Source organism: Heterodontus francisci, chromosome 15 (assembly GCF_036365525.1).
Source record: "Heterodontus francisci isolate sHetFra1 chromosome 15, sHetFra1.hap1, whole genome shotgun sequence".
Taxonomy (NCBI): Eukaryota; Metazoa; Chordata; class Chondrichthyes; order Heterodontiformes; family Heterodontidae; genus Heterodontus; species Heterodontus francisci.
In genome coordinates this window covers 80,979,214-80,987,615 of record NC_090385.1, presented here as the reverse complement: position 1 = coordinate 80,987,615, position 8,402 = coordinate 80,979,214, and the positions used below count along the sequence as shown (strand labels likewise).

General features: G+C 44.6%; 1 protein-coding gene across 1 annotated transcript in view; it reads left to right on the top strand.

Moving 5' to 3' along the window:
- Positions 1 to 8,277: 8,277 nt before the first annotated feature.
- Positions 8,278 to 8,402, top strand: part of LOC137377743 (fibronectin type-III domain-containing protein 3A-like) — a 225,332-nt gene continuing 225,207 nt past the window's right edge. The window contains exon 1 of the mRNA XM_068047739.1: positions 8,278 to 8,379. The gene's annotated coding sequence lies outside the window, so the exon portion shown is untranslated. The remainder of the gene's footprint in view (positions 8,380 to 8,402) is intronic.

Here is an 8,402-nt window from a genome sequence, read left to right as displayed (position 1 = left end):
ACACATTTCCTGTGTTGCATTCTGGTGCTTTACTTCCTGTGGTACACTTGGCTTTGGCTAATCTTATGCAAATTAATTTATTCTAGGCAAATTTCTTGTTTTTTAAATAAAAGCTCTGAAGGAAAGGAAACTATCAGGATTCTGATCCCCGGTCCAAATGGCAATTTAAACTTTAAATGTGTTTTAACATCAATTAGTAATCAAGGGTCAAAGCCTCACCTTAGCAGAGAGTAATATAGTGCATCAAATGGTACAATGTTCCTCCCCTTCTAAAACATCATATCATCCAAATTACTATGAGCAAGGCCACAGGAGAACCTCATGTACTGCAAATATGTAATTGAAGTACCTCAAGTGCTGCGCTGGTAGAAATTGCTCAGTCAGAACAGGAATCAAACCTGGGGAAGCCTGTTCTAAGCAATGCCTTTACCTCCTTGGTATTCAAAGGGTAGTTCCAATAAGTAATTGCCATGCTAGGCCCCCACCTGCCAAGAATGATGCACATTGATTTTGTCATGAACAATAATTTTAAACTGTTACTGGAGTGAAGAAAGAACTTGTTAAACAGATCAGCCATGGCTGGAAATGACATTTGCATATTAATAGACGGTGGTTGGAAGGACTAAAGCCCCCCATTTCCTGACACATTCAACCCACAATGGACCTTGATCACCAGGTATGTGTGTAAGAGGAGCATTCCAGAAACTGCTAAGGTGATACAATCCAAGACGTGGTCAGACTAATTAGTCACAAGACTAACCTGCTTGGCAACCTGGGTATTTCTGAATTGTACAAACAGTTTGAATTCAGAGAGAAAGTCTGTTTGCTGCCGAACTGAGATCTCTCCTGTCTGCTCCCATCTCTTTCTCACAAGTCTTTGACTCCACAGAAGACACATGAACCCCAAGAGAGAAAAGTCTCCTACAGCAAACAAGATTTAAGAATAATACTGGGCCTCAATGAAAAGCAAGATCTACGTACAATCAGTGAGCTTGAAAAACCACAACAAAAACTCTTCAGATGTTGCCTCAAACTTTTCCAGTTTTTTCCTTCTGCTCTTTTCTGTCTCTATTTGCATGTGTGTATCGCGTATGCATTCTAGCGTGGGCGCGTCGTGTATCCATAGGTGTTAACCGAATTAGAGTTTAAGTTTAATAAATTTCAACTTTTCTTCTTTAAACCTAAGAAAGTCTGTTTGTGCTGGTTTCTTTGCCTTATAATTGGAAAGCGGTGAACAAGGATTCACCAAGGGGGAGCTAAAAACACAGTGTGTTTAAAATTAAACCCTGTTATGGTAAGAGCAGGTGAAGGCTGACAGGGGCCCCAGACCTCTTTCTCACCTGGTCGTAACATAATATATTCAAATATACGATTATATATGAACATGCAAAATTGATGGGCAGAAGCAGACCAGTTGTTTCATCAGTCTGCCCCATTACTACCAGCTAGGTAGAAATAGCCCGAAAATTACCTCCTTCTGTATCCACCCCGGAACAAATAATTCCCCAATTCATTTACAATTGCACTTTCAAAATCCCAACTATCTAGCCTTTGGTCCTCTGCTCACCACAACATTTCTGCAGCTGCTGATTTGCTCAACCATACCCTCACCTCCATCTTCGATGTCCTAGTCCCCAGTAAAACAATTACTATCTCTGTCCTTGGTCATTCCCCCTGGTACAGCCCTCATCTCCGCTCTGGCTGGATCACATAAATTACTAATGGGTCCTGCTCTCATCTACTAATACTGCTCACTATTCCAGGATCATCCTGGAATGCAAAGGTAACTCCCAGCTTTTTTTCTCGACACATCTTAAACTCATCTCCCATCTCCTCCTCCCCTCACCTCCAACAATAAGTTCAAGGAGCTCATGGATTTCTTTGTCACTCGATCAACAACATCTGATTAGTGGTCTCTGCCACGTCCCTCCCTTCCATTAGTCCACCTGACCTAACTTCCTCTAAAGCTCCCCTCTGCCCTAGTCCTGAACAGAAGTTTCTCTCCTATCTCCCCTCATGCCCTCTCTGAGTTCATCTTGTCCATGAGACTGAACTCCTGCTCCCTCAAAGCTGTTCCCACTAAACTGCCGACTTCCCCTCCCGTTCTCCATGTTAGCCAATATTGTTAAAGGTTCTCTCTCTTCAGGTGCTGACCCTCTCTCCTTCAAATCTGCTGTCATCACCTATCTCAAAAAAACCCTTGACTCCACCATCCTTTTAAAGTACCGTCCCATCGCCAACATCCTTTTCCTCTCTAAAGTCCTTGAACATGCTGTCACTTCCCAAATCCATGCCCATCTTTCCCAGAACTCCAAGTTTGAATCCCTCCAATCAGGTTCTGTCCCTGTCACAGTACCGAAACAGGTTTTATCAAAGTCACAAATTGCATCCTATTTGACAGTGACAAAGGTAAACTGTCCCTCTTCATCCTTCTCGACCTGTCTGCAGTGTTTGACACAGTTGACTGCACCATCCTCCTCCAATGCCTTCCCACTGTCATCCAGCTGGGTGGGCCTGCTCTCAGCTGGTTCCATTCTTATCTATCTAGTCGTATCCAGAGTATCACTTGTGATGGCTTCTGTTCCCGTCCTCACACCATTACCACTGCCGTTCCCCTCCTATTTTTCATCTACATGCTGCCCCTTGGTAACATCATCCAAAAGCACAGCTTTAATTTTCACATGTACGCTGCTGACATACAGCTGTATCTCACCACAACCTCTCTCGACTCCTCCACTGTTGCTAAATTATCAGACTATTTATCAGACATCCAGTATTGGATGAGCAGAAATTTCCTTCAATTAAGTATTAGGAAGACTGAAGCTATTACCTTCAGTCCCCAATCCAAACTCTGTTCCCTAGCTACTGACTCTATCCCTCTCCCTGGCAACAGTCTGAGACTAAATCAAACTCTTCCTAAACCTGGTGACATATTTGACCGTGAGATGCACTTCCAACCATATATCTGCACCATCACTAAGACCGCTTATTTCCACCTCAGTAACATTGCCTAACTTTGCCCTGCCTCAGCTCATCTGCTACAGAAACCCTCATTCATGCCTTTGTTACCTCTAGGCTTGACTATTCCACACATTCCTGGCTGGCCTCCCACATTCTACCTTCCGTAATCTTGAGTTCATCCACAAATCTTTTGCCCGTGTCCCTAGTTGCACCAAGCTCCATTCACCCATCACCTCTGTGCTCGCTGACCAACATTGGGTCCCAGTAAAGCAACGTCTCAATTTTAAAATTCTCATCCTTGTTTTCAAATCCCTCCATGGCCTTATCCCTTCCCCATTTATTTAATTAGAGATACAGCACTGAAACAGGTCCTTCGGCCCACCGAGTCTGTGCCGACCAACAACCACCCATTTATACTAATCCTACATTAATCCCATATTCCATACCACATCCCCACCATTCTCCTACCACCTACCTACACTAGGGGCAATTTACAGTGGCCAATTTACCTATCAACCTGCAAGTCTTTGGCTGTGGGAGGAAATGGGAGCACCCAGCAGAAACCCACATGATCACAGGGAGAACTTGCAAACTCCACACAGGCAGTACCCAGAACTGAACCCAGGTCACTGGAATTGTGAGGCTGCGGTGCTAACCACTGCGCCACTGTGCCACCTATTTCTGTAAACTCCTCCAGCCCCACAACTCTCCGAGATACCTGCGCTCATCTAATTCTGGCCTCGAGCATCCCCGATTTTAATTGCTCCCTCATTGGTGGCCAGGCCTTCAGCTGCCTAGGTCAGAGGTCGGCAACCTTAATAACAAGAAGAGCTATTTTTTAAATTTAGTCAAAAATGCAATGTCCGAAAAGCTGCAATGCTGTTATTCAAATGCCAATAATAATGAAAAACAGGACAGAGACACATTTTAACAACATGTTAAAGGTTTTTACAAAAAAGTTGTTAACTGAATGATACTTCCTCACAAGTAAAATGTTAATGAAAAGTTAAAAAAATAAAACAAGCCATTTATTTACAATCAAAATAGGTTCAATTGATCAAGGTTGGGAGCCCGACGTTACCGCTTGCGGCTCCGGAGCTTCAAGTGGCAGACCCCTGGCTTAGACTTTAAGCTCTGGAATTCCCTCCCTAAACCTGTCCGCCTCTCTACCTCTCCTTCATCATTTAAGACATTTCAAACCTACCTCCTTGACCAAGCTTTTGGCCATCTGCCCTAATATCGCTTTATGGGGCTCGGAGTCTAATTTTGGTTGATAACGCTCCTGTGAAGTGCGTTGGGACATTTTTTTATGTTAAATGCACTATTTAAATACAAATAGTCATTTAGCAGTACAGAACTTGAGTATTGCTGAAAATAGAGACATGCTGTCAAAGCTTTTCGTCTTGCACTCATCAGGACAATCTAAGGGAATACAACAACTTATACTGCATGAGAAGAGAGTACTGATTGGTTGGCAAGTAAACTCTGATTGGTAGAGGTGTTGCCATGGCAAATGCACCAGCTTACAGTGACTGACAGTTAACTGCCAAGCTTTGTTTAAAATTTAAACCAGGCAGCTTGACTCTGATTGGTCAAGGCATTGCCCTGAGGAATGAATGCCCAGCTGAAACAGGCACAATGGTAGTACATATTCTTTCTGTCTGTAAAGAATAGGGCCCTGTGTATTGATATATGTAGCTTCCAGTACGCGCAAATGCGCCACACTGCGAGCCCTACTGACAATCTTAAATTGGTTGTCAGCGTAATTCTTAGCACACTGTGGATTATTTAGCAAATGTTGTCCAATCGTGGAATCACATCTAATGTTGGACACTATGTTTTGAGTTTTGCAAGCACGGGCCGGTTGGGTACGGCCTGTACTTTGCCCATTGCGAATAGCAGAAGGGACATGTTGTTTGATACGATCTGCCGGTCTTTGGACGTACGGCCTATATACGTAGCATCACACTGGCATTGAAATTCATATATTACATTACTCATTTGTGTGATAGGCAGGACATCTTTCTGGCTTGATGGCAGCATCCTGTTAGTGGCGAACATCACACGTGTTGCTACTGCATAGTAGCAGCATGAAACAGCTAGCTTCACCTGTTGCTCAAATTTTGGGATACATTACCCTTCCAGGGTAATTTGAGGTAGACTGGGCACCATAGCACCTGTTTCAGCTGAACAAAGTAAGTGACAGGCATTCGCTGGTTCATTCCTCCGGGCAATGCCTTGACCAATCAGAGTCAAGCTGCCTGGTTTAAATTTTAAACAAAGCTTGACAGTTAACTGTCAGTCACCGTAAACTGGTGCATTCAACATGGCAACGCCTCTACCAATCAGAGTTTACTTGCCAACCAATCAGTACTCTCTTCTCATGCAATATCATTAGGGCGGCACAGTGGCGCAGTGGTTAGCACCGCAACCTCACAGCTCCAGGGACCCGGGTTCGATTCCGGGTACTGCCTGTGTGGAGTTTGCAAGTTCTCGCTGTGTCTGCGTGGGTTTTCTCCGGGTGCTCCGGTTTCCTCCCACAAGCCAAAAGACTTGCAGGTTGATAGGTAAATTGGCCATTATAAATTGTCACTAGTATCGGTAGGTGGTAGGGAAATATAGGGACAGGTGGGGATGTTTGGTAGGAATATGGGATTAGTGTAGGATTAGTATAAATGGGTGGTTGATAGTCGGCACAGACTCGGTGGGCCGAAGGGCCTGTTTCAGTGCTGTATCTAAAATCTAATCTAATCTAATCATAAGTTGTTGTTTTCCCTTACATTGGTTATTCTTGCGATTGTCCTGCTGAGTGCAAGACGAAAAGCTTTGACAACATGTCTTAATTTTCAGCAATTTAAATATAAGTTGTTGTTGTAAGTAATTGTAAGGTTTCATGTGCACTCAGCAAGATTGTAAACCACCCTTCAACATCATGTTATTATATGGAATGCAAACTGCACATCTTTGTTATAACCAAGCACGTCAAGAACCATTGAAAAAAGTAAAAGCAACTCGTGCATCCACATAGAATCATAGAATGGTTACAACAGAGAAGGAGGGCATTTGGCCCATCGTGTCCATGCTGGCTCTCTGCAACAGCTATTCACCTAGTCCCACTCCCTTATCTTTTGCCCTAGAGTCACTTTAGATTGGTGGTAGATAGCTACCACCCACTTACTAAACATTACTGTTTGTTTAACTTACAAATGCCCTTTCTGGCACAAAGGCAGACAACTAATAAAATCAGACTTCCTACACAGTGGCGCAGTGGTTAGCACCGCAGCCTCACAGCTCCAGCGACCCGGGTTCAATTCTGGGTACTGCCTGTGTGGAGTTTGCAAGTTCTCCCTGTGTCTGCGTGGGTTTCCTCCGGGTGCTCCGGTTTCCTCCCACAGCCAAAGACTTGCAGGTTGATAGGTAAATTGGCCATTAGCAATTGCCCTTAGTATAGGTAGGTGGTAGGGAAATATAGAGACAGGTGGGGATGTGGTAGGAATATGGAATTAGTGTAGGATTAGTATAAATGGGTGGTTGATAGTCGGCACAGACTCGGTGGGCCGAAGGGCCTGTTTCAGTGCTGTATCTCTAAAACTAAACTAAACTAAAAATTCTGCAATATTATTATAATATCCAAATGTACAGAGAGAATGAGAACGAACATGAGCAGACGTAGCTTTGACATAGTTCTCATATTGTTTTCTCAACAGATGCCTCCCCTTCCCTGCTGAGGATGTTGATACATAGCTGGAAGGGGTTGTTAACAGTGCTATCAAGTGGCACTTGCTCAGCAATAACATGCTCAGTGATGCTCAGTTTGGATTCCACTAGGGCCACTCAGCTCCTGACCTCATTATAGCCTTGGTTCAAACATGGACAAATGAACTCCAGAGGTGAGGTGACAGTGACTGCCCTTCACATCAAGGCAGCATTTGACCGAGTATGGCATCAAGGAGCCCTAGCAAAACTGGAGTCCACGGGAATCGGGGGAAAACTCTCCATTGGTTGGAGTCATACCTCGCACAAAGGAAGATGGTTGTGTTTGTTGGAGGTCAATCATCTCTGAGCCAGGACAACACTGCAGGAGTTCCTCAGGATGGTGTCCTAGGCCCAACCATCTTCAGCAGCTTCATCAATGACCTTCCCTCCATCATAAGGTCTGAAGTGGGGATGTTTGCTGATGATTGCACAACGTTCAGCACCATTCGCGACTCCTGAGACACTGAAGCAGTCTATGTCCATATTCAGCAAGACCTGGACAATATCCAGACTTGGGCCGATAAGTGGCAAATAACATCTGCACCACACAAGTGCTAGGCAATGACCATCTCCAACAAGAGAGAATCTAACCATCTCCCCTTGACGTTCAATGGAATTACCATCACTGAATCCCCCACTATCAACATCCTGGGGGTCACCATTGACCAGAAACTGAACTGGATCAGCCACATAAATGCTGTGGCTACAGGATCAGGTCAGAAGCTGAGAATTCTGCAGTGAGTAACTCACCTCCTGACTCCCCAAAGCCTGTCCACCATCTACAAGGCACAAGTCAGGAGTTTGAAAGAATACTCTCCACTCGCCTAGATGGGTGCAGCTCCAACAACACTCAAGAAGCTCAACACCATCCAGGACAAAGCAGCCCGCTGGATTGGCACCCCATTCATCATCTTCAACATTCATTCCCTCCACCAACAATGCACAATGGCAGCAGTGTGTACCATGTACAAGATGCACTGCAGCAATTCACCAAGGCTCCTTCGACAGCACCTTCCAAACCTGCGACCTCCAGCACCTAGAAGGACAAGGGCATCAGATGCATGGGAACAGCATCACCTGACAAGTTCTCCTCCAAGCCCCACACCATCCTGACTTGGAACTATATCACTGTTCCTTCACTGTCGCTGGGTCAAAATCCTGGAACGCCCTTCCTAACAGCACTGTGGGTGTACCTAGACCTCAAGGACTGCAGCGGTTCAACAAGGAAGCTCACCACCACCTTCTCAAGGGCAATTAGGGATGGGCAATAAATGCTGGCCTGCCAGCGATGCCCACATACCCCAAACGAATAAAACAAATGCTGGAATATGGTCCTGTCGGCACCGGTTATCCACTGGTTCACTGCCAATTATTCTAATTGGAGTGCTTGGAATTTATCACATTTTGCAACAAAACAAAATACCCACTGTATGCATACATTACTCACTCTGTAGACTGCCTTAGTCAGGAGGAAATGAGAATTGGACTAGGGAAGTGCAGTACAGAGAACCGAGGGGAATCACATGGCTCTTGTGAGACCAATGTGACCACACCACTCAAAGGGTCATGTTTCCTGTAACTTTTCTCTGTTTAACAATGGTCTAACCTTAATATACGTGGAAGATAAATTCCATTCCAATGTTGAGAAAAAACAAATTGAAGGTAAGGCAAGCTAGTTGGTTTTT